Source organism: Plecotus auritus (assembly GCF_963455305.1).
Source record: "Plecotus auritus genome assembly, chromosome: 5".
Lineage (NCBI taxonomy): Eukaryota > Metazoa > Chordata > Mammalia > Chiroptera > Vespertilionidae > Plecotus > Plecotus auritus.
This window is the reverse complement of record NC_137776.1, coordinates 174,233,160-174,260,240: the sequence shown is the minus strand read 5'-3', so window position 1 is coordinate 174,260,240 and position 27,081 is coordinate 174,233,160. Positions and strand designations below refer to the sequence as shown.

The 27,081-nt window shown below is 47.2% G+C and overlaps 1 protein-coding gene across 3 annotated transcripts in view; it reads right to left on the bottom strand.

The window, feature by feature from the left end:
• The window catches only part of ASTN2 (astrotactin 2), a 765,958-nt gene that overhangs the window by 104,980 nt on the left and 633,897 nt on the right, over positions 1-27,081 (bottom strand). The window lies entirely within an intron of this gene.

The following is a 27,081-nucleotide window of genomic DNA, read 5'->3' as shown; positions in this document are numbered from 1 at the left end:
AGAGGGTCCGCAGTAGAAAGCTCAGGGGGACTGGCTCCTGCCGATGGTCCCGAAACTAATTCCTTCATCTCTCCCCTCCAGGGGGGACCTGTGGGCTGAAGCTCAACAGGAGAATGTGAGTGGGAAGTTCCATAGCGAGCTGCGTCGGGGAGCCCCCTTGTCTGCACACTGAACTTCTCGACCTTGGGAGTATCTCACAGAGTAGTGGAATCATACGTTTGGAAGAACCCCAAAGGTCCCTCTGTCCACATCCGGGTGCCATTTGGCCCCACCTTGCACACACTCCCAGTTACAGGAAACTAACGTCCTGTGTCCAGGATGCAAGCACAGACGGAGCAGAGGAAGGGGGACTAATCCCCCAAGAAGCACCTGCTTGAAGCCAGGTGCTGATGGGGCATGCTCCCCGCATTGTTCCATGGAACCCTCGTGACAGCCTTGTTGCTGGGGATTAGTACCCCTGCTTCACAGGCAGGGCAACCGGGGCTCAGGGATACTGAGTCATTGGGCCTGATCACACCTTTGGTAAGGAGGAAAGCTGGAATGCTAACTCAGGCGGTCTCCCACCTAGGCCATGGTAGCTTAGCCAAAAAAGAACTTCCGGTCAGACCCCGAGAAGGCAAGACGATTCCGGTTTCCCCCACGAGAGGCTGGGGTGGCAGGGGAGGAGGGTGCCTGGCTGGGGCAGGAGCGCAGGAAATGCCCCAGGGCAGGATTAGGGCGCATTGGCACGGACAGCCCTGCTGGCTCACGTGTCTCGGGTTCTCTGTATGTTTGCCTGTGCCTGCCCCACCGGGAACATGTGGGCATCTCCCCTTCCCAAGTCTCAAACAAAAGAGGGTGGGAGTAGGGCTCCCGGGAAGAGGAGTGCCCTGGCCTGATCCCATAATCGCACAAAGCAAGCCCCACCCTGGATCTGTTACCAACTCTCCCCTGAAAACCATCAGAACACGCATCCCACACTCCCCCTTGCTCATAAAGCACTTTCATCTTTTCAACAACCATTGTATCGTCTCTGGGCCTGGCACCAGGGAGAATAACAGCAATAATAGCAGACATTCATCACGTTCTTTCCATGTGCCAGGGGCCTGGCTGCTGGGAGCTGTGTGTGCACTTTCTTATGTAACCCTCACGACATCCTTGCGAGAGGGGCTGTCCTTGTTCCCATTTTACAGATGCGGCATGGAGGCTCTGACGAATGCCTCCAAGCGATGGAGGTGGGATTATTCGAAATCAGAACCCACACGGGGTCCAGAGGAAGAGGAAGGCACAGGGCGGGGTCTGTGTTGGGCCCTGGGCTTGGGAGAACACAGACTGAATGAGAGGCCTCGTCCAGGAGGTAGTGATGAGCATTAAAAAAGGGGGGGGGGGGAGGGGACTAGCCCTGTGAAAAGTATTTACTTTATGCCACGTGCTGAACAAGGCCAGTTATGAGCCTGTGGAGGGGGGATTAACATCCCATTTCACAAAAGCACAGTCTGCAGCTTGGAGAGGAGGAGTCCCTTGACCTAAGTGATAAATCAGGGGTGAGCTCTAAGACCGTGTTAACCTGACCGTGGACTCTTGAACGGAATAGGTACGCCAGGGTATATCAGCAGAGGGACCCCAGTGTGCCATGGCCAGGGTGAGGGTGGCAGGCTGGAACCAGGGAGGTGAGGAGAGATGAGTCTGGAGAGACAAGGGAACCTTAAAAACCGCACCAAGAAATGAGGACGTTATTCTGAAGGCAAAAGAGAGTGATGATGGTTTTAGAATCTGCCCACTGACTGCCAGGTAAAAATCAGAGGGGTGTCAGGCAGGGGAAGGACAGGTGAGGACAGGAAGAGCGGTTACTAAAACACTACAACAACCAGGAGAGCAGTGACGAGGGCAGGGCCCGAGGCTGCGGCGCAGGAACAAAATCACTCGATTCCTGGGAGGCAGAGGCTCTGAGAGTTAAGTCCTGATCACGGTCAGAGCTGGGACTCGCACCCTCTGGTCTCCTGGCTCTGAGGCCCTTTCTGGAAATGCTTACACTCTTGCTTCCAGAATCCTCTCTCTCTCACTGCTACTATTTAACAGTGTGGATACATCTTTAATTCTCCAGATATGCCTTTTATGGTTCTCATATTGAAATGAAGAAATCACAAGTTCAGGAAAGAAAAAAACAAACAATTATGTCTAAAAATCATATAAATAGGAAACAGCAGAGGCAGGATTTGAAACCAAAGCCTGTGTTCTCCTACTTTATCATGCCAACACTGGAGACAGCCACTGCTTCTTTGTCCTCACACCCTACCTCCCCACCAATCTCTCTCTTTTTTTAAAAATATACATATATTATATTTAAAAAATATATATTTTTATATTTATTATATATTATATTTTTTAAAAAATATACATATTTTTATATTTCAGAGAAGAAGAAGAAAAAGGAGAAGAGAGAGAGAGAGAGAGAGAGAGAGAGAGAGAGAGAGAGAGAGAGAAACATCAATGATAAGAGAGAATCATTGATCGGCGGCCTCCTGCATGTCCCCTATTAGGGATGGAGCCCACAACCCGGGCATGTGCCCTGACCAGGCATCGAACCATGACTTCCTGGTTCATAGGTCAACACCCAACCACTGAGCCACACCAGCTGTGCGACATCTCTTTTCAATGTTGGGTTTTTTCAAATAGGAAAAATACTGACCGAGAAAATAAAGTCTGCAATCCATTCTTGGGTGAAGTTATTTTTGTCCACGGTGCTTTCTCCCCTTCGGAAGAATTATAGAGGGTTCAGATCAGCAGAAAAGCAGCCTGCAAATTTCATGCTTTAACAAGTTCCAAATATTTTTGTGTTATTATTTACTTACTTTCTTAGGAAGTAAATTCCTCATGTGGAGGAAGAGGAGGCCAAGAAGTGGCCACAGACAAGGTTTTGGTTCACTCTTAAGAAATAAGGCATCTGGGAAAACCCCAGCCTCTAATCATTGATCCCCTAATGCAGGTCTATTATACCCACAAGCTCATTTCACTGTCCTGGCAAGCCCTGGAGAACCGCACTATTTAATAGACGGGGTAACGGATGCCTAGAAGGGCGAAGTCACTTGTCCATGGTCACGCAGACAAAAAATGGAAGGGGCTGAGATTTGAACACAGGATCTGCCCAAGGTTCTTCTCCCCCTACTGCATTCCACCACATCCACCTTGACAGTCAGCCTAGCCCAGTGGTCGGCAAACTGCGGCTCGCGAGCCGCGGCTTGCCACTCTGTTGACTGATGAGTTTGCCGACCACTGGCCTAGCCCATCGCTGTCTCTTCCCATGACTGGTTTTATGAGAAGGTGGCAGATGACAGCACCGTCGGGGTGGAGTGTGAACAGGGCACACACTGCCCCTCTAGGCCCACGCTGTTTTCTCCCACCACCTGCTGTCTGAAATCGCCCCGTCAAGAGTCATCTGTGAGAGGGAGCGGCAAGCACATTGAACAGAGAAGCGCCTGGCCCTGAGGTCTAACCCTGGCTCTGCTGGGCCAGGTGTGGGACCACCCCCTAACTGGCCCTAAGTGCCACCATCTGTGAAATGAAATGGTAGAAGGCAACGAGCAGCCCCTCGTGGCTCCACATTCTAGGATGTCAACACCACAGAGGAAATGCAGGGGGTCAGTTCTGAGAGCAAAGGTGGACGGATTCTGGGCCGAAGAGGCAGGAGGGGCGGGCTAGGGACTGAAATAGGAGTAGGTATTTGATAGGAGGGGGCAAGAGGCGTCTGAGGTGACAACTCTGCCCTCTTCTCCAGAGCCTCGCTGATAAGCTTCACGGCAGATCAAAGGACCCAGGGCCCAGGGAGGAACATCAAGTGGACCCTGATTGGCATCTAGGACGGAGAAGGGGAGCAGGAGACAGCCAGTGGCAGATTTGTGCCCCGAGACCAGGCTGTGTGCTAACGCTGCTGCTGGCTGCAGGGTGGCCGAGTTGGTGGCACGGAGAGGGCCAGACATAATTGCAAAGCCAGTGCGGTCTTCCTCTCCTAATTTTCCCTGGCTGCCATTTTCACATGAAAACGATAAAAGATCCCAGAAATGGGAGGTGCACTTAATGGGGTTTTTCTGGCACCAAGAAATTAATCTTTTTTAAACCAAGGGGATTTTTCCCCCTCCTTTCCTAAAGATCTTTGGCAAACAGAAGCTAAATTGCTTCCAGACCTCATGAAAGGTATTTTGTGCAAACGAGGTGTGATTTACACTTCCTTTAATTAGTCTGAACCCTGGAAAAACAGAGAAATAATAGAAAACAAGAGCTATGTGGAAAACAAGTCCAAACAGCCCTAAAATAACAGTTTTGTAAATGCATCAGTTGAGGGTGTTAGAAAGAGACCAATAACAACAACAAAATCCTCCTAATTCTGGGAGTGGAGCAATTACAAGTGAATTGAAGTTTTGTTGGACTTGGGTCCCTGGGGGTGGGGGTGGGGAGGCGTTTGGCAGAAAGGAGCCTCAGTGAGTCCCTTTCAAGTTCTGGTTGACCTTCCTTCCCTGGAGCCTCCGTCTTTCTGAGGGCATTTGGGGTTTAGGGAGCCAGAGTCAGGAAGGGGGTGGGGGACAGTCCTGCTTGTGATCACAGACATTTTACCATCTGGTTTGTCACATAGTGTTTTGGAAGGAGCACGGCTTTTGGGATCACAGACCTACGTCCAAGTTTGGGCTCTGCTACTGCCTACAGTGACTCTGGGCAACTTGACCACGTCCTTACTCCCTTACCTCCCCTCCCCTGGCTGCCCAATCCCCCTCATCTTATTGTCCTGTCAGGTTGCTTGCTCCTTCTTTGTCTCTGCTGCAGGTTCAGGCTCATCTACCTGGAAATTACTTACTGGGATCACTCAAAGCTCAGACCCAAGCCCACTTCTTCCCCATCAACTGACTTTGTCAAGCCAACGTACCCGCATGAATTGGTTCACCTTGTCATCTGAGTACGTCTCAAAGTTTGAGTGCCCGGCCACATCGTCTCCCTTGGCTCCAGTCTTCATATCCAAAGTCTATGTCTTGCTACATCTTTACCTGGAGGTTTCCAGGTACCTCACATTCAACACTGAACTCAAGCTCTCTCCCCTTAATCAGGTCCACTTCCCAGAGCGGAGCATCCCCCTCCATGCACATATTATCCTGGATCCTCCTTCTCCCTCACCTTCGGTATCAGCTCCAGCTGATTTTATCTTTGCACTGACATGGCATGGCATGATCCAATCTGTTCCCATCTCTGTGCTACACGGGGAAGTTGAGGGAGATGGCGTCTGAGGAGGTCCTTGCTGGAACACTGTGCGATGGCTCAGTGGTGACCCACTCTCCTCTTTGCCTCTGGATTCTTCCACAGCCTGGGCCCAGGAGTCCTTAGAGGAGTTTATGTTTATTCATACAATACAGGACCCAGCAAGGACAGCCTCTCTGTGAATCTTAACTTTATCTTTGTTAATGCCATCCCTTTTGACTACTCATCTCCTTCGGGGCGGGGGCGGGGCGGGGGGGCGGGGGGGTGGTGGTGGGAGAGAGACAAAGAATAGAAACAAAAAACCATCATAACACCTCTGGGTAAAGGAATGGAATAGCCAAAGGGATGTACTAGGCAAGCTAAACAAATAATTTCATTGGACCTTGTCAATGTTTAAGGGCCTTGGGCTCCCTTCTGCCTCTAGAATACGGGAAATCATCAAGCCTATTTCATTGCTAACTGCACTGTCCATACATGAGTGAAGAGTAGTGGACCAGAGGACCAGGGTTCTGTCTCTACCTGCTGCCATTACTGGGGTCGGCTCCACTTTCCAGGGCTCAATCCTCACATCTGTACAATGAAGGGGTTATACCAGATGCTCTACGTGGGCTCTGGCAGCTCTAGGTTTGCAGGGCTTTGTTATAAACCACACAGAGAATGAGACAGGGGTCCAGGAATTGCATCTTCCCATGGCTAAGAAATGATATAACTAAAACTTCAACTTCACACCCACTGATTCCAAGCCTGTGTTGGACACTATGCTCTCCATCTATCCCAGTGGTCAGCGAGCCACGGCTCGCGAGCCGCCGTTTGCCACTCTGTTGACTAATGAGTTTGCCGACCACTGATCTATCCAGATATTTTTTTTTTTGCTTGTTATGCCTTTGTTTGTTCATTTATCATTCATTCATGCCACAAACATTCCCTGCGTACTTACACTGTATGTGAAACTGTGCTAAACACAAGGAAGCATGAGCAAAGATCCATCAGGGGCTCACAGACTGGCTAAAGGAAGAAGAAACCATGATTGTGAGATTTAGAAAGTTACCCTACTTTCCAAAGCGCCATACTGACCGTGTTCCTGATCCTCCACAGAAGGCTTCCAAGGCTTGCTTTGCCTACAGGATGAAGTCCAAACAGCTTAGCCCGTTTTCTAATTCCTCTGTGATCTGACTCCGGTCTCCTCGCCTCTCCACTGTATTCACTCAACATTTGTTAAGAATTAAGCATGTGCCAGACACTAGACTATGGGAATGTAATGGGGAGTGACAGACTTGGGCCCTGCTCTTCTGGAGCTTACAGGTGTTAATCAGACTATCACATTAATACAGGAGGGGGCATTCCCTTAAGCTTTCAGTGGTCCAGCTCCACTACACACGGGGTCTCCAACCCTCTCAGATGTGCACGGCCCAGTAAGCCTACAACGATGCAGTTCTCTTCGGATTCCTTGGACAATCAGCTGGCCTTTTTAGCAGTGGGATCTGTCCTACTAATCATGCAGAAATATCTGCTTGTAAAGAGAGAATTCTTTGTTGTTGTTGTTCCATAAAGAAATGTTTATTTTAGTAACAAAATAAACTGATGAACGGAGTGGATCCAGAGACATGGAAGCATGGAACAGGGTGTGGAATCTCCGAGGAAAGGCGGGGGAGGGTGGGTGGATAGGAAGTAATCAACCAAAGGCCCTGTATGCATATAGGTGTAACCCACGGACACAGACAATAGGGTGCTGAAGGCCTGGAATGGGGGTTGGGGGTGGGCTAGTGGGGGTCAATGGAGGGAAAAAGGGGGCATATGTAATACTTTCAACAATAAGGAATTAAAAAAAAAAACAACTTTAAGCATTATAAAAAAGAGAGAAATGTTTATTTCAAAACTGTTTTTCAACAATACTTTACAACTCCTTGCTATGAACTACTACAGAACGCCATGCTCCCCTCCACAAGACTCGCTCTGCTTAAAGGCAATTGCTTGTTGTCTGGCTCCCTTAGTCAAGTCTGCATTTCAAGAAGGCTGAGTCCTTGTCTATGCTGGTTCACCTAAGAGTTCCCAGCAGGCAGCCCAGAGCTTGGCACACGGCAGACACTCAGAATCTGTGCTGGTTAGATTGAATCACCTTAGAGCGCCTTAGAAGCTTCATTCAAAAGGAGACTGTGGCAGACATAGATTCTTACCCTCCCTCCACCCCTGACCTTTTTTTTTCCTCCTGGAGGGGAAACAGAGCCTGAAAAAAAAAAAAAAAAAAAAAGCAACTTTCCAAAGGTTGCAGAGCATGTGGGTAGCTTAATTGAAGTCAGAAGCAAAGGGAATCCTATGTCGGGCACTCCTGCTTCACCACACCCACTCATAAACCTTGAGTCTGAAATGGCCAGGAAGATACGGCCTCAGGGAAAAGCAGTGTCTGACAGCAGCTTCCCAGCCTTCCATGTGCAGGCACTTACTTCAGAGAGAGTCACTGAGAAGAGTCCCTGGGTGTGGGAGAAACCCTAGCTGCCCCCAAACAAGACCTTTGACTGCGAAAAGGATTCAATCACTCTCTCTAACCCAAACTCCTTGAAACACTATTTCCTATTATGTCTCAGTAACCAAGTTCAACCCGCCACACCTCAAGATTAGATCTGTGAGCCCACAATGGCTCAGCCACTCAATTAAGAGGAGGGAAAATGTTATCCTTTCCAGACAAAGTGATGTGACATCAGCCAGTGGCCAGGATTATGTCTCACTCAGGAAAGAGGGGAGTAGGGAGAGATGGGTGGGTCATTCATTACAGGGAATTTTCCAGGGAAATCTGAGTGGGGTGGCCCTGCAAATTTCAATGTTCCAGTCCCCAAAACAATGCCGAAGGCAAGGCCCCAGCTGTCGGAGAGTCACGAGGGTGGGGCTGGCTCTTCCCTTGCCCCAAATCTCCGGGTAATCTCCAGGTGTGTTCTGATTCTTCCCTGGACATCCTGCCTGGCATTGATGAGCTTTATCCCCAGGCCCAGAGAATCCTAGAGGAAAGTGCCGGATCTCCATACCTACTTGATTAGGCTAATGCAGAGCATGGGAAAATGTCTCTTAATGAACAATCCATTTCCTCCCTGGGCCTTAATTTCCTCCCTGGGCCTAACATCTTTAAAAGGAAGTTGACTTGGATAATATCTAAAGTCCCTTCCAACATCGAGGCTGAGTAATTGCAAGACAATTTGCCTTACCAGAAAGTGCAGGGACTCTGATAGACCTAGTTCCAATACCAGTTCTGCACTGGACAAGTGCTATCACCTGATGGAGCAGCAGTTTCCTCGTCTTTAAAAAAGGGAATACCAATGTCTGGCTCACCAAATTGCTGTAAAGACTTGAGAAAGTATAGCTGAAATCCTTACAACAGTGTCCAACATTCAAACATATGCAGTCAATGGTGGCGGTTCCTCCAAGAAGGTCTTTAGACTTTGGCTAATTAAAGACTGATTTGAAGAATCAGAACTTTATAGATAAAATCCTTGAGTTTAGGAAGGAGCCTGGTCTCAAGTGAAAGATTCTGCTCATTCATCAGCAACTGCTTGTCTCCCAGAAGCCACTAATTCACAGCTGGTGAAACCTGCTTTCCTGAACTCAACTGGCCACGCTGAAAAGCAATCTGATTATAGAACACCCTGATCTCAGGCCAGCTGCAAAAGGAACTGTTGTTTTAATGTGGAGGGTTCCTAAGTGGGACCTTGGTTATGGACTCAAGTTTAGACATTCGGAGCTAACAGCTGGGGATTAAGCCATGTAATTAATTTGGGCCATCCACATTACCATGCCCAGGTTTCAGCCTTCCCATTCATCCAGCGAGGACAATGAGAGGAGCAGCTAGGAGTTACTGAAGGATTAACTGTGGGGTCCTCGAATCCTTGCGGGGTGGCTGGTTGGCTGTAAGTCCTCAGTATTCCCTCCCGCACCTCTTACTAGCTACATGTCCTCGGTTGCATCACTTTCCCTCCCTGAGTCTCCATTTTCATATCTGGAAAATGAGACCGAGGATACTCCACACTACACTGTTGAAAGTCATTGATGAGACAGACAGCAGAAAGCATTATCCAAGGGCAGGAAATGTTCACGCTGTGCCCAGGCCCTTTTATTATTATTTTTTAAAATATATTTTTATTGATTTCAGAGAAGAAGGGAGAGGCGAGGGAGAGAGAAACAAAAACATCAATGATAAGAGAGAATCACTGATCAGATCAGTTGCTTTCTACACACCCCCTACTGGGGAGCAAGCCCGCAATCCAGGTATGTGCCTAGACTGAGAATCGGGAATCAAACCCAGGACCCTTCAGTCCACAGGCCGATGCTCTATCCACTGAGCCAAACCATCTAGGGCGCTAAGCCCTTTTAGAGAAGCATTCCAGTGTCTCTCTTACCCTCCCAGTCTTGAAGTGACTCTACTTCCGTGTAGATAGGAATTTGAAGGTTGCATTTCCAGCTCTGCCCTGGAAAAAGGTTAACAGTATATATATATATTTTTTTTAATTGTCGTGAAAGTGACCTGAGGCAAAGTGTGCAGACTGTTATCCTAGGTCCAGAGTCTTACCACAAAACTAAAACTCCACCCAGAAACCTGAGTCAACCGAAGAATGAGGCACTGGGCACAAATCACGCCAAAAACGCCCACCCTCTGCTTTCCAGGATCCCAGATGACACTGGTCATTGAAAACCCACCCCAATAACCCAGAGGAAAACTTCAGCTCTGCTTAAGATAAAGTGGATGCCCAGCCTTCGTGTCAAAACCCAAAAAAATTCCTTCCAAAACTGTGACCTTCTGGTAAAAGACTTGCTCTTGTTTGGTTATTTCTTGTAAAACACCTTCGCAGCAAATTCAGGACTTATAAAATAGGGCCAGTTGACAGCCTTGGGAAAGGAAAGTCTCTGTTTATTCACTGAATACAGACAGTGGAGGCGGAAGCAACAGATGAGCTGGTGCCTCTGCCAGGATTTCTGGAGCAAAGACATCTCAGAGCCCGGAATGGTAATGGGTCCTGGGGTGGGAGTCAGGAAAGCAGAACCAGTTATAACTGCAGTCGGCTTGGGAATGACGATGGGTGAGAACAGACACCCACCTGACCTTGGATACTTAGCATCGCATTAATAACACGGGTACTACACCTCCTACTTCATTAGTTCTACCGAGTGTTATTATGCCAAAGGGTTCAGTGAAAGGCAGTTTTCTTCTCTGACATCTCACAGTGACTTTTTTTTTTTTTAATTGAGGAATCTCATTTACATACAATAAGAGGCACAGATCTTAAGTAGATTTTACCCCTCAATGTTTTTGAAAAAAATGGCTGGGTTCTCTATTTTTACATAGGCAGTGGACCCATGTCGTAGAGACTTAGGCAAGATAGATAAAGGGAAAGAGATGATCCCTCTGGGATCTGGGAAACACAGACCTACAAGGGAACTTACACATGAACTGGTACAACCGTTTTCTCTTTTTCTTCCAGTGGGGAAACTGACATCTAGAGAACTGACTTGGGGACGTGGATGTGGGGAAAGGTAATGGAATTCTACAGTGATGAAATGATCCCAATAATTTGCAAATAACTACTTTGTGCTTAATTTGTCCCAGGAAGAAAACTCTCCCCACTAAACGCTTCATCATCAACCACATTAGAAGGGGTGCAGCCTTTTAACCATCGGTCGCCATACCGGTTACATTAAGAAAGACAGAGGGATGGGAGACATGCTGAAGGAAGGAAGAGACTGCAGGCCAAAGACTGAGCACACAGTTTACAGCACCTCAATGAATTGATGTATAATCTGCAGACAACTCCATCCACTTGGACTACAAACACTCCTCTTAATGTTTGGAATAACTGCTCTCTTAGTCCCACACGCACACACTGCTAAGTCCAGTGTCCCCCTTGAGGCTCACTCCTCTCTCATTCTAGAGGTTTTCTCAGTCGAGGCGTTCTAGTGCCTTGTGGAGACAGAAGGGAGAATGACACCAGGTCTCAACAGGCCCTCTTTCCTCCTTTGCTTGTCATCCCCATCGCTGCCACACCATATCAGTATGGAAAACAGGCATTCTGTATGGCGCTATGCCAGGTCATGGTGGAGGAGGAGGCACGGGACAGTTGCCTTACCTGGACCACAATGGTTCTCCAAGGGCGGACAAGAGGCCCAAGCTTAGGCTCCCAAAGCTCCAGGTTAATTTCATTCCTCATTCTCCGTCATGCCCACTGTGCCGGGCGGCTGTGGATACTGTGGCTTAGAGCCTGAGGCTCTCTCAGACGCCTCCCTCCCTCCCTCATGCTGAGTTCCCCTACATATTGGGACAATCTTAACCTACCTGAGGGGTTCTATACGTCATGAAGGAAAGGGGATCGCGATCTTTCACCCATTTGTTTCCAGCAGCTGCTGGATTTGTAACCAAATTCTCATAGCTGCTGCCCTTGAGCTCCATTTAACAAATATTGAGGCCGAAACCGGTTTGGCTCAGTGGATAGAGCGTCGGCCTGCGGACTCAAGGGTCCCGGGTTCGATTCCGGTCAAGGGCATGTACCTGGGTTGCGGGCACATCCCCAGTAGGGGGCGTGCAGGAGGCAGCTGATGGATGTCTCTCTCTCGTCGATGTTTCTGACTCTCTATCCCTCTCTCTTCCTCTCTGTAAAATATCAATAAAATATATTTTAAAAAAAACATTGAGGAGGGAGCCTTTCTTAGGCCACAAAATGCCCCTATTCAATTCTTCCCCCAGAGTAATCAATCAGTGGTTATCTACTGGCCTTTAGTACCTGTATACCATACATCGAATAGAGGCCATTCACGGGAACTTCCTCAGACAAAAAGGCTGAGCTCCAAGCTAACTTGCTGCCTCTAGATATCAAAACAGCTACCACTTTTTTAAGAGAAAAGAATAAAATAAAATAAAAAGCTACAATTCTCTCTCACGAGATGAAGGAATCTCACAGGATGATGGACAAAGGAACCCAGGTACAACAGAATGTATATTGTATGATTTTTTTTTTTTTTTTTACGTAGAGTTAGATAATAGGTAACGCTAATCTCTGTTAATAGAAGTCCGGATAGTGAATTACCCTTGAGGGAGGGCTGTGCCGACTGGGAGCACGAGGTGAGCTCCTGGGATGCTGGCAACATCCCGTCTCTTGAGCTGGGCACTGTTTCAGGGCTGTGTTCGCTTGGTGAGAAACTCATCAGGATGTAAACGTGTGGTTATGGTACTTCTGTATATGCGTGCCACGCTTCTGTAGAAATTTCAAAAAATAAATACCGGCACTCTGCCAAAATGAACGAAAGGAGAGAGAATAGCATATGCATTTAACACCCCAGAGGCTTGAGATCATAAAACCTTCAAGACAGAAAGACCTCAGAAGTGATCAGCTTCAACCACCTCATTTCAGAGAGAGAAAAACTGAGGGCCACGGAGGAGACGGGGACTCAGTGTCGGATCAGGTCTCCCACGGCCCAGCCCTTCAAAGTGTCGCTTTCCTTCTCCAGGTGACAAAGCAGAATTGGGGACGAAGTCTAGAGATAGGCCAAGCATCGGGGTATCAAGGTATGAAATTTGTTCAGACACCAATTAATCTGCCTTGCACATGGCCTGAGCAGCTGAGACAAGACAGATGTGGCCGCATAAATGTGCTGCCCATAACACATGGGGTTGGGAGAGTGAGGCATAGGCAGCTCTAAAGGAACAAAAGGAGAGCTTGTCTGCCAGGAATGCATTGGGAATGAGGATTCCAAAGAGGTCATCCAGGGAGAAGCTGCGCCTGAACCGGGGAGAAGGCTGGGTGCATTTACTGACATTCCAAACATCTGTGCTCTTGCAAGGGAGATAAAAGGGAATCCGCTTCCCTGCCTCGAGGCATGATATATGGGCTTCCGAGGCACTGGGTGTGGGCTGTTGCTGAAGGCATGAAGCGGTGTTTGATGGATGAAGGCCGAGCAAACTCACTAGGCCACACATTAATAAAAATTATCAAACTGTCCCGGTTGGCGGAATAGAATGCTAATGCCATTCTCCATGTGGATGTCAAAGGCAGAGGATGTCTGGAGGGAGCTAACCTGCTTTATATCTTTACCTTGATCCCACTTGTCCAAATTATGGCCTCTGTTCTGTTGCCAAGAGCCTAAATAAGCCAAGACTGGTGGGGCCTACTCTACATGGAAACCACCCATGGTACTCACTGGCATCTAGCCATTCTTAATTCAGAAGGTAAAGATGTATTCTAGTCACAGCTTAGGCTTAGCAATGTGTTCTGTGGCTCTCCGTGGCCCAAGGAAAAGGTCTGCATATCTTATCCTGGCATTCAAGGCCCTCAACCACTTGACCACAGACTCTAGTCCAGCCGTGGGCAAACTACGGCCCGTGGGCCGGATCCGGCCCGTTCGGCTGTTCTATCCGGCCCGCGGAGCTGAAAGAGCGGAGGGTTCTCTTGCTCTCCCCTCCGCTCCTTTACTTTGAATTTATATTAGTTCATACAAACACTCCATCCATGCTTTTGTTCCGGCCCTCCGGTCCAGTTTAAGAACCCATTGTGGCCCTCGAGTCAAAAAGTTTGCCCACCCCTGCTCTAGTCTCTCTCGTGTCATATTCCTCCAGGCACTTTTCTATCTTCATGTCTTCTTTGGTTTATGCTCTTCCCTCTGGCTGAATGTCCCCTTCCTCATTTCTGTTGAAACTCTTCTCATCCTTCCAGGCTGAGGCCAAAGGCCACTTTTTCAGGAAGGCCTCTTTGATCACCAGTTCCCCAACCTGACCCAATCTTTCTTCCACTGTAAGTTTTTACATCCATTTAGTCAGATTTCATTGTTACTATAGTATCACATAGTTGTCTATTTTTCATTCCTTTCTCCCCAGAATGAGTGCTCTCAGAGAGAAGGGTTTGTATTTATCATGTTCTCCATTAGTTTCCAAGAACGCAGCCATGTGCTTGGCATGTGTTGTTGGTTGTTCCATATACACATTTTCTAATGAGTATGTAAGGGAAGCCTCGGGGTGGCCGAGCATACCTAGTTTCTGATTTCAGCCTCAATCGCAGTGGACAGTTCCAGCGGGAGCTGAGGCACAGTCCCAGGGACCTCCGCCCTGAGCACATGCCAGGTATGTCTCTGCTTTCTGCTCTGAGGACTTCCCTGAGCGCTCGGCTCGCACAGGCAAGCGGAGCCTGGGAGTGCGGGGAGTGGCAATGTTCAAGCAGTGTAGGTGGGGAGCCAGAGTACATGTACCCCACCCTTAGTGTGCAGAGTGGCTTTGCATACTCAGGCAATAATGCTGATGCTGGAGGTATTAGTCTCCTTCGCAGCAAATGCCAGCGGAACGGAGCCCAGGTTAGCTCCATAATGACCTTGTGAGCACAGCCCCTGTATTGGTTTTCTCTCCTGGTATCACTGCCAAGCTCCTGCACAACTGTTTCCGATGTGCACCTACCAAGTAAATGACCTGCTCCCAATACTTGCTTAGGCTCCGGGGTTTTCTTTTGTTGTTGTTGTTTGTTTGTTTGTTTTTAAATATATTTTTATGGATTTCAAAGAGGAAGGGAAAGGGAGAGAGAAACATCAGTGATGAGATTCATTGATTGCCTGCCTCCTGCACACCCCCTACTGGGGATTGAGCCCCCAACCCGGGCATGTGCCCTTGATCAGAATCGAACTCAGGACCCTTCAGTCCTCAGGCCGACGCTCTATCCACTGAGCCAAACTAGCTAGGGCCAGGCTCTGTTTTTAAGTTAATCAACACGATAAATAAAACAAAAACAAGACAAACATATGTCCTCTACTTCTCATTACAGTTAAGGAATCAACCCCGACACAGAGTAGATAGTCTATCATTCTTTGTCAGCCAAAATGACTTAAAAAATATGAGCCACTAGCCTCCACATAGCGTGTGGTAAAAGCCCTGCTTATAAACCACATAATCACCAAGACAGTGGTCCAACATTCCAGGCGTAGCCCATCCTAGGTGAGAACGTTAGGAGAGTCCAGTCTTGCTGACATTTGATTTCGTTCTGTCACTTTAGGTTCAGCCAGTTGAGCATATTCATCGGACCCGCCTCCCTCTGCTACGGGCCTGGGACTCCCCCGAGAGGCTCCACTGCCGCAGAGCAGCCGGGCCTGACCTTCCCAAGGTGTGATTCATCATGCACATGCTGACAGCACATCTGTGCCCGATGCTCGGAACACGGAGACCTGCAGTCCCTGGCCCCGGATGGGACCCATGGGGCTCGGAGCTAAGGTTTCTCCAAGATTTCTGCCTAGAAAACAATCCCCAGGCCCCCCCTTCCCCAAGTCCCCAATCAAAAAACACTCCTGAAAATTTGATTTATTTTTCATTATAGTCTCCTCTTCTTTCTTTCATTTTAAAAAAATTAACCCTTTTCCCTTCAGGAATTCCTTGGAAGCTATCAAGAGGAAGGGTAAAGAACATGAACTTCTGAGTGAGAAATAATTGGCTTCCAATACTGCCTCTGTCACTTAGTAACTGCACGTCCCTGGGTAAGTGACTCTGCCCCTCAAAACCTCAGTCTTCCCCTCTGTAAAATAGAGATAGTAAGAACTACTTTTCAGAAAAAGTATGTAATTCTGATTTTAAATATTCTTAAATATATTTTTATTGATTCCAGAGAGGGAGAGAGATAGAACCATCAATGATGAAAGAGAATCATTGATCAGCTGACTCCTGCACGACCCCCAATGGGGATCAAGCCCACAACCTGGGCATGTGCCCTTGACTTGAATTGACCCCAGAACCCTTCAGTCCGTAGCCGATGCTCTATCCACTGAGCCAAACCAGCTAGGGCTGATGATTAAATATTACCCAGAAGCACTTGGTATATATATGCTCAATAAACAAAGGTTCTCTTTCCTTTCCCTGTAATTAGCTCTACACTTTCTCTGTTTACAAAGCTCCTGGTATGGAGCAGCTAGTCAACAAAGGCTACCCCTCTTGCTTCAGGCGCACTTTGGCCCTTTATATTGGAGACCTTTCTCCTTCTTAATTTGTGGCTCCACTGTCTGGTTTCATGACCTCTGGCAAGAGCATAGGGTTGTGTCCCCCACACCCCCAGGGTACACGTTCCAAGGCTCCTAGTGGATGCCAGAAACCTCGAACAGCACTGAACCTTATATGTATATACTAGTATATTGGTATTTTTCCCCATGCACACCAAAGATAAAGTTGCATTTATAAAGCAGGCACAGTAAGAGACTAACAATAATAACTAATAATAAAATTGAACAATTATAACAATACTAGAGGTCCGGTGCATGAAATTTGTGCACAGGGGGTGTGTGTCCCACAGCCAAGCCTGCACCCTCTCCAATCTGGGACCCCTCAGGATCGAGCCTAAACAGGCAGTCGGACATCCCTCCCCATTTAGGCCTGATCCCAGGATAGGCCTAAACGGGCAGTCGAACATCCCTCTCACAATCCAGGACTGCTGGCTCCCAACTGCTTGCCTGCCTGCCTGCCTGATTGCTCCTAACCACTCCCCTGCCAGCCTGATTGATGCCTAACTGCTCCCCTGCTGGCCCGATTGCTCCGAACTGCCCTCCCCTGCTGGCCCGGTCACCCCTCACTGCCCTCCCTTGCCAGCCTGGTCGCCCCTAACTGCCCTCCCCTGCTGTCCTGGTTGCCCCCAACTGCCCTCCCCTGCAGGCCTGGTCCCCCCAACTGCCCTCCCCTGCAGGCCTTGTCCCTCCCAACTGCCCTCCCCTGCAGGCCTGATCGCCCTCAACTGCCCTCCCCTGTAGGCCTGATCACCCACAATTGCCATCCCCTGCTGGCCATCTTGTGGCAGCCATCTTGTGTCCACATGGGGGTGGCCATCTTTGACCACATGGGGGCATCCATCTTGTGTGTTGGAGTGATGGTCAATTTGCATATTACCTCTTTATTATATAGGATAACCTAATAAAAGTTTTGTGAATGTGGTCTGTCTCTGAAAATATCTTGTGTTTTATATACCCTTCTTCTTCTTGTGATATGAAATGATAAAAGCCCTCATTAAGTTGAGAATTTTCACTTTTTTATTTAAAGGAGGCACTTTACGACTTCTCTGTGTTATAGCCAAACTGCCAGTATCCAAGGTCTACAGCACTGGGGCCACTAAGAAGCAAAATAAGGGTGACTTACACACAAGCACTGAGCTACCCGAGATGGCTAGTAAGTGACTGGCGGGAGGGTAGCATATATACGGCCTGGATACACCTGACAAAGGGATGAGTCAGATCCCAAGTGGGACAGAGCTGGACATTGTGAAATTTCATCACATTCCTCAGAACGACGCAAACTTTAAAATGTATGAGCTGTTTACTTCTGGTATTTTCCACTTAATATTTTTGGACCTCGGCGGATTGCAGGTAACTGAAACCACAGAAAGTGAAACCACAGATAAGGGGGAAGGGTGGGACACTGCAATTTCTATTTATGGCACTAAGAATACAGCATGGAATGAGACAGACGAGGTCTCATTTGTATAGAGCTTACATTCAAGAGCAGGAGAACAAAAAATAAACAGGCAAAAACATACGTAAATGATATTATTTCAGAGAATGATTAAGGGATGTGAGGGCAGTAATGCTGGAAGATGTGACAAGGAGGGGCAGGAGTGACAGAGAAGCGACCTACGCTTGGCGGTCAGAGAGGATTCTAAGTGAAGATAACAGTGGGATGAAGAAACCAAACACTGTGAAGGAGCCAACCATCCAAGCAACTGGGGCGGGAAGTTCTAAGCAGAGTGAGTAGAACGTGTCTGAGGATGAGAAAGAAGGCTGATGTTGCTGCCCTTACATGTCGCTAGTTATCAGCTTCCGAAAAGCCAGCTCAAAAGGGAAAAGCTTGAGTTGTATTGTTCTCTTTTACAAATATAAAGAAAACCTCTCTCAAGGATGGTTACAGAAAGAGAGTTATTTTCTTGCCTCCTATAATGTATGGCTTCCACCTTTCTGAACTTTGAAAATAATATGTCCCCCCCCACCCCCACCCCATCAGCATGGCTCAGTGATTGAACGTGGTTTCGATCTATGAACCAGAAGGTCACGGTTCGATTTCTGGTTAGGGTACATACCCGGGTTGCGAGTTTGATCCCCAGTGTGGGGCATGCAGGAGGCAGCCAATCAATGATTCTCATCATTGATGTTTCTATCTCTCTCTCCCACTCCCTTACTCTCTGAAATTAATAAGAAATATATTTTTAAAAAGTTTTAAAAAGAGGAAATCATATGTTCCTTTCTTGAAGGTTATTCGTCCCAGAATTCAGACTCCCCCAAATATTAACTGCTGCCCAGGGATCTGAAATAATAAGTGAGTGAACCCAAATCCATAGGTTTGTGACCAAACTCTTTGGCACTTGAATTGCCAGTGTTGAGGGCAGAAATTATTCCAGGACTCTTTCTATGTCTCCTAGGATCCACATAATGACATTCATGAACTTGGAGTGGCCTCAGTCAAGTCACTTCTCTTTTCTGAATCTTATTCCTCCTCAGTGATTGAGGGGTGCGTGATGGGTGGGGGTACTGAATACAGGTTTCTCTTTGAACTCTATGGTTCATTCAGATTCCCTGTGATTCTAAGAGGCCTTTGCAATCATGAAGTGAACACTCTCAGAGAACTCTGATCTGCTGGAAAGATCTCCCACATCATGGATGATCTCTGTACCTGAAGCTTTTAACTGGGTCAGTGGTCTCCAAAGATGAGCTGGAGAGAAGCCAGGCAATTATGGATTAAAGGGATATTACAATGGGGCCCATAATTGTTCTCTTATAAGCCGGTCTTCATTGTTGGTTATAGCCCAATTCCCTCTTTTCAGGGGACTCCACTCTTACCTTTTCCTACCAGGGCAGGTGAGGCCAGATCAGGGCAGGGTAACTAACTGAGTTCTCCCTCAGGAGTTTGGGGTCAGATAAACACGACTCTTTGATCTCATCTCCTATGGCTCCAGGGATGCTCCCAGGGATGGAAGGCAGGGCAGGATGACTCAAGGAGAGGGGAGTCAATTCCAAGAAGTGTCTGAAGACTGGGACTGGGATTTGTGGACAAATCCAACCTGGATATTCCTGAGGGCTTATGGCAAGGAGATCAATGCTGGGCCGGCAGCCAGGAGATCCTGTCTACGTGCCAGCCCAAACTTACTCACTAGGAGACTGAGGGCTGGGGCCTTGGCTTCTGGGATTCGGTATCTTCATCTGAATTGAGGGGACTGGCTTAACTGATCTATAAGGACCTTGTAAGTAGGACATCTTAGGAATCCAGGAGCATGTGAGCCAGTGGGATATTTCTGAGCCTCAGTTTCTACTTTTGTGAAAATGAGAATAGCAGCAATAACTTCATCACAAATTATTGAGGATTACGTGAGCTTATCATGCCAACACTACTTCGTTCATTCAGTGTACTCCTGGAGTGGTTACCCAATAGGCTCCTGCCCTACACCAAACTCTGCTAAGAGCGTGAACAAATGAATGCAGTGATGAACTAGAGAGAGAGACCCTCGCAGCCAGAAGTCTTGTTGGGCACACAGTAAACACTCACAGATGGGAGCAATTTTAATAAGACATTTCTGTTTTTGTCCAACAGTCAGCTCAACACCCTGCCCATGTCATGAGCAAACAGCAGGCAAAAACAGTCCGAGAAAACACGGTGAAGATGGTCTCTGACCCTGGTCTAAGTTAGAGATGGCACATTCAAATATCTACAGGGGGGAAGCAGATAATAAAACTCATGTAGGGGGTTGGATGTCAGACACCCTGGAAGAGGGGGCCTATCACAGACTAGAGCTCCCAGGTATTCTCTAAAGTGGGCAGCTGCTACTCACCTCTGTAACCCGCTGCTGCCACGGGGAACCAGAGTCCAAGATTGCTAGAACCTACTCTTTTCCAGCCAGGAATCCAGATTTTCATGTAAAAGTCATCCAGATTTCAAAGACAGCAACTTCTTCAAAAATTTAAACATACTCCAGCCGTGGGCAAACTACGGCCCGCGGGCCGGATCCGGCTGTTCTATCCGGTTCTCTTGCTCTCCCCTCTGCTCCTTTACTTTGAATTTATATTAGTTCACACAAACACTCCATCCATGCTTTTGTTCCGGCCCTCCGGTCCAGTTTAAGAACCCACTGTGGCCCTCGAGTCAAAAAGTTTGCCCACCCCTGATAGACACTGGTTTGCTACCTCTAGCTTAAGGACAATCCTTACAGATAAGTGAATGTGTATATTTTCAAAGACAAAGGGAAAAGGATGAGTGACTATTTATTGTATGTCCTCTGTGTGCCCGGCATCTCACATACATTGTACATTGTTTCATTTATTGCTCACAACCGCGCTGGGAAGTACTGGTGGTTAGTTCTCATTTTTCCCCCTAATACAGTCACATATGGGGAATGTGTTCTGGGAAACATGTACAGACAGATAAGACTCTGGCAGCATGAGGAAAAATTAAATAGAGGGGCAAAACTAAAGGCAGGGAAGCCTGGTGAATAAGTTACAGTAGAAGTATCTAGAGTGGCCTTGGTGGGAAAGAAAAAGAGGGCAGATTTAAGGTGTGATGGAGAAGTAATTTACAAAGATTTTAAACAGTCAATCAGTAACGTCTTAGAGGGAATTCCTTTTCTTGTCTTTACTTTTCACCACTAGGTTATCTCTTTAATGCCTCTGCTTAGTCCCATACCAGCCAGCTGGGCACCGGAAGCTGAATCTCAATCCTACAGACTGGGTTACCTAGTCCCACCCCTGATGCAACACAGAGCAATGGGGTTTTGCAGAAATGACCATTCAGCCATTCTTGATTCCCAAATCCAGAGGCTTCTTGTCTCTGGCTGGCATTACATTGCCAATGAAAAATGCGAAGGGGACCCAAATTCAATTCTTGACCCCACTATTCTTTGAAGTGTGACCTTCAACCAACAACTTCACAAAACTGATCTTCAAGTCCCTCGTCTGAAAAATGGAGATGGTAATTACCTCCTAGTTGGAAGGATGAATTTGTGAATAAAATGAGAGAATAGCCCCAGCCGGTTTTGCTCAGTGGATAGAGGTCAGCCGGCTGACCAAAGGGTCCTGGGTTCGATTCCAGTCAAGGACACATACCTCGGATGCAGGCTCCCCGCAGCATGAGCCCTGGTCAGAGCGCATTCAGGAGGCAACCAATCAATGTGTTTCTCTCACGCCATATTTCTGTCTTTCCCTCTCTCTTCTACTCTTTCTCTCTGAAAATCAATGGAGAAATATCCTCAGGTGAGGATTTAAAAAAACAAAAAACGGTGAGAGAAAGATAATAGATTCAAAGGTCCTTCAATTAATCTTCAGCCGAGTAACCAGGTCCTAAAACTTACTTTTAGCATTCCTTAAACATTGCCATAATCTCATTCCTTTTATAGTCCTTTCCCTTTTAATTCTGCCACTCAAAATTTATACTCAGCTACACTGCCCTTTTGTTTCTTAAGGCCCCTGCATATGCTCATCCCTCCGCCGGGCACACTCTCCAACCTCATCCACCCCTCAGCCTTCACTCCATCTCGCTAGTTCCTGCTCACACTTCATGTCTTCATTGGTTGCCAACTACAAGCCTGGCATTTCACTAGGCACTGGGGACAGAGAGATGAAAAAGATAAACGTAACGCCCACTTGGAGGGGCTAGTGTTTTAGTGGGTTCAGCAAATGCTACACCTTCTCTTCTCCCAAACCAAAATGCAGTCATTATAATTGTGGTAAGTGCTACCAAGCAGTGTTCAATGCAAAAAATTTCCATAATCCATGAGAGGGCAAATCCAATCTACAGATTTGGATAAGTGACATTTAAGCTGAGATCTGAGTGTAAAGACCCACAAAGCAAAGAACACTGGTGATATCAAGAGTAGATAAAAGACTGGAGAAGGAGGCAATAACAATCACTCATAATTATTAGGCCCTGTCAGCTTGTTTCCATTCAGTCCAAAGAGTTATTATAAAAAGCTCTTAAAAGGTTTAAATTAGGAAAGCAATACTTATAAATCAGATATCTATTCATCAAATATTTATTGAGTGTCCATGGTGTTCCAGGAACTGTGCTAGGCACTGGATCAAGAGCTGTATTTTGAAGGGTAACTCTGGCTTTAGAACTGAAAGGTAAAAAGTAGTGGTAAAACAGTGGTAAAAAAAAGTAGCTGATATGAAGACTAATTACAAGGTGACTGCAAGAGATGAATGCTGGCTTAGACTAATGAAAACAGAAAGGAGTAGATTAAAGAGACAGTGTATATGTCAATTACATCTCAATAAAGCTGATAAGGAAGAGATAGTGGAGATCAAAGCCAAATAACCTGGTTATGAGTTGAATATGAGGATGAACAAGAGGAAAAAACTGAATTTATAGTGGTACCAGTTATAGAGAAGTAACTAAACACTTGGATAGAAGCATGTTTGTGGGCAGATGGTAACAAGTTTAGCTTTGGATGTGTTGAGCTTGAATCGCTTGCGATACATCAAACTGCAGATGCTTATAGTCATTTGGACCTGGGTAGAGAGCTTAGAAGAACGAGGTGGAACCATAAATGTCAGGGCAGTGATTATATCGATCGCAACCACCAGATAAAAAAAAGAAGAAACAAGTCCAACATCTAAGGAGAATGAAGATTTAACGATTGGATTGAGAGGCCCAAATAGGGAGGCCGAGTTGGAGTCAGAGAGGCAGGTGGTAAAGCAGGAGAGTGTGGTGTCAGAGAAACCAGAAGAGGCAAAGGTTTCAGGAGAGAATGGTTGGCCTTGTAGACTGCTCGAAGATATCAAGTAAGTGTACAACAACAACAAAAGATGTCATGGGATTTAATGACATGGAGGTCACAGATGTTTCCGGAGATAAAGGGCTTTAGTAACTTGGTGGTAGCAGGAGACGGTGAAATAAGCTGAGGAATGAGTAGCAAGTGAAAAAATGAATTCAGCCACTGGAAGTGTGTTTATACAGCAGAAGAGAGAAATAGTTATGGTGGTGGGAGATGAAGTGATTTGTTTTTTTCTTTGTTTGAAAAAGAAATACTTACAAGCATATTTAAATGACGGTAAAAATAATCTACGAAAGAAGGAGAATTTAAAAATATACAACAGGGGGAGATAATTGACATGCAAATTCCTAAGAATTTAGGACAGTATAGAAAACAATGCAAGAGAGGGTTTAACATTAGAGAGGAGGAGGGTACCTCCCACAGTTTATGGAAAGGGAAGGGAAGAGTATGCATACAGAGGCATGTGGGTTAGAAGGTGAACCACTCCCTGTACTATCTTCTCTCTGAATGAGGAGATAAGGTTATCTGATGAAGATGAGGGAAGGGTAGGGTGTGAGGCCTTCAATGACAATGAAGAAAGTAAATTGACAAGATGGAACAGATTGGCTGGGAAGGGCCCTGTTGACTTTGGTGACAGATGATGCATTGGAGTCAGGTATTCTCCATGTGTGCTTCTCTCTAGCTGACTGTGTGCAGGGGCACAGGAAATGGAGAGCTGCGCCCACCCGCAGGTCTGGGCAACTGAAGGACAGAAAGGAGAGGAAGATCAGCAGGTTGTTAACAGGGATAAAAATACGAAGCATGGACTCCACGATGGTGTCTTAGTCCGGTTGGGCTGCTGTAACAAAATGCCACATATTGGGTGGCTTATAAAAAACAGAAATGTGTTTATTGCAGTGCTGGAGCCTGGGAAGTCCCAGAGCAAGGCACCAGCAGATGTGGCATCTGGTGAGGGGCCCACTTCCTCCAGATGGCCTTCTCCTCACTGCAGAGGTGGCGAGGGATCTCTCTGGGATCTCTTTTATAACTTGTGAAGGCTGTGCCTATTTTTTAAAATTATACCTTTTTAAAAACACACACACACACACACACACACACACACACACACACACATATATATATTTATTTATTTAGAAAGGAAGGAAGAGGGAGAGAGAGATAGAAACATCAAGGATGAGAGAGAATCAGTGACCGGCTGCCTCCTACATGCCCCCTACTGGAGAGCGAGACTGCAACCTGGGCATGTGCTCTGACCAGGAATTGAACTGTAACTTCCTGACTCATAGGTCAACTCTCAGCAATTGAGCCACACTGGCTGGGCAAGGCTGGGCCTCTTAATACCATCACCTTGGGGTAAGGATTTCAACATATGAATTTTGGGGGGACAAGAATATTCAGTCCATTGCACATGGTTAGGGAGATTATTAAAGAAAAAAAAAAAAACAGAACAGGAAGAGGGAGACAGAATAATGATAAGAAGGGACTGGAAGTCCTATTAAACTTAAAGACATGAGTGGTAGGCATGGAGATCAATACAATCAGCAGGATAAAAGATGATGGTCAGAGAGTAGCATGTTGGAACTAACAGTTCTTGCTGGGACAACATCATGTGAGGATTAAGTCCAGGTAGGACCTAGGATTGAGTGGCAGAGGTGGAATGAATGGAATGACTTTAGTTCACAGGAGCTGAGCAGGGTAAGGAAATGAGAGAGGATTGTTGGACAGGGCATGCAGGAGGATGTGAACTCACCTACTGTGGTAATGATGAGAGCACAGAGAGAAAGCTGCGAACCAACAGCTTAAGTGCTTGGAGAATCAGCTCCAGTAGAGGCAAGAAGATCAAGTCTGGATTGTATCTGACTTTACCTTTTGCAGAATGACTGGATTTCATGGATGTAAAGTGGGGCGGGTTTTGTCTTTTTTTTTTTTTTTTTTTTTTTAAATATATTTTATTGATTTTTTACAGAGAGGAAGGGAGAGAGATAGAGAGTTAGAAACATCGATGAGAGAGAAACATCGATCAGCTGCCTCCTGCACACCCCCCACTGGGGACATGCCCGCAACCAAGGTACATGCCCTTGACCGGAATCGAACCTGGGACCTTTCAGTCCGCAGGCCGACGCTCTATCCACTGAGCCAAACCGGTTTTGGCTCGGGTTTTGTCTTGACAAAGTCTTTGGATGGAAGGTAGACACTTACCTACCATCATTCCTCCCTGGCCTATAGGAGGTTCCAGAGCACGCGGAGGAAAAGCTAGCTTCTCTTGGCATCTGTGATGAGCAGCTGCCTGTGAGGTCAAGCATGGCAAAGGTGGTGTCGAAAGGAAGTGAGACCTGAAGAGCATTTTTTTTTTTTTTTCAGCCAGAGGGGTGAGCTCCACCTGGGGTCTGGTAGTCTCAAGTCTGAGGCCTTGATGGGTATGACTAAGTACTGGGACCAGAATCTCCAATAATGATGTCACTTCTTCTAGGTAGCCTTTACTGACCCCAATGCACTGAGTTAGAAGACTCTATGCTGTGCTCTTACTGCATCTGAATTAGCTCTACGCCTAGCTCTAGTGTGGTTTCTTGCTAAATTACACCTCTCTCCTTCTGGACCATAAGCTCCATGCAGACAGGAACCATGCCTGTCTGTGACCAGGCCATGCCCAGCAGGTTCTGCAGGCTCTGGACCATAGTAAGAGCTCTATATACATTAACGGCATGAGGGAGTACGCTTTGTAGGCTGTAATAAAAACTCTGCGATATAGAGGGAAGGCTGGGTGGCATGGGGGGATGGAGAGAATTAAGACCCTCCAAGTTCCTTCTCCCCTTGGAGGCCCTTGACTTTAGAAACCTCTCACCCGAGGAGCAGCTGGAGTGACAGAAACATTTTCTGAGGACCTAATATCAGTTCCAGATGTTTGCAGTCATGTCGGTTTGTACCTCACCCTGTAAAACATATTTTCCTCACCACCCTCCTTCCACGCTAGCTGAGGGAGTAGGGCCCTGTGTCCAATGACATCACCTCCCTCAAGCTGGTCCAGCGCAGGCAGACAGCAGGCGGGCGAGGGCCCCTCTAGCTTCCCAGACAAAGCGTGTGGTTCAGCCGTGGCCGTGCTGCCTGAGGAGCTGTGTGTAATTTCCACAGGATTTCATACACAGCTCCAATAGAATTGCTCTCTCAGCTGCTGCTGCCACCATGCTCTCAGCTATGGGAGTGAAGGGGGGTGTGGGGTCTTGCTGCCCTCACCTTAAGTTACTCCCCACACAAACTCACCTCCATAGCTGCTCCCCTTCAATTGAAAAGGTCCTCAGTCTAAGGTCTAAGATAGGATGGTGGGCATGAGGGGGCTGTCTTTTAAGTGGTAGATTGGACTTAATGAAAACAGAGAGAGAGGATTTAAAGTGGGACTGGGATAGATGTGTCTTCTGATCACTCTGGATATTCTTCTTTTTTAAATACATTTTTATTGATTTTTAGAGAGAGGAAAGGAGAGGGAGAGAGAGAGAGAAACATCAATGATGAGAGAGAATCACTGATCGGCTGCCTCCTGCACGCCTCCCTCCCCTCTATGGAGTCCACAACCTGGGCATGTACCCTGACTCGGGCTTGAACTGTGACCTCCTGGTTCATAGGTCGACATTCAACCACTGAGCCACACCAGCTGGGCTGGACAATATTCTTGATCCAGATCTAGATGAGTCCAGAAGAGCAACTTCTACTTGAGCCAGCTTGGAGAGACAAAAACAGGAAAAGACAGGCTGCCACATGGGCGGAAGGTGATGTGGAGTGAAAAAGACAAAAGAAGAGATAGAGAAAGATGTAGAGAGAAGACAGAGAAAGAAAGAAAAAGGAGGTGGCAGAGAGTCAGGACAGGATAGAAAAAGGAAGAACGAGAGATGAGAATTGCGAGTTGGCAGGAGGAGGGCCTAGTGCTGATCATCTGGGGAGCAGACCATCAGGCTCCCAGATGCCAGGACAGCAAGGGGCACTGGCCAGCGCCAGATGTGGCTGCCTTCCGTGCGGAGTGTGGGGGATGGTGGAAGGGCCTGCTGCCTCCGGGAGGGCAGCACAGCGGGCTCGCCTCCCAGCCCCGAACCAAACAAGCTGCAGCTTGGAATCCCCTGGTGGGAGAGAGGAGTCTCTGATT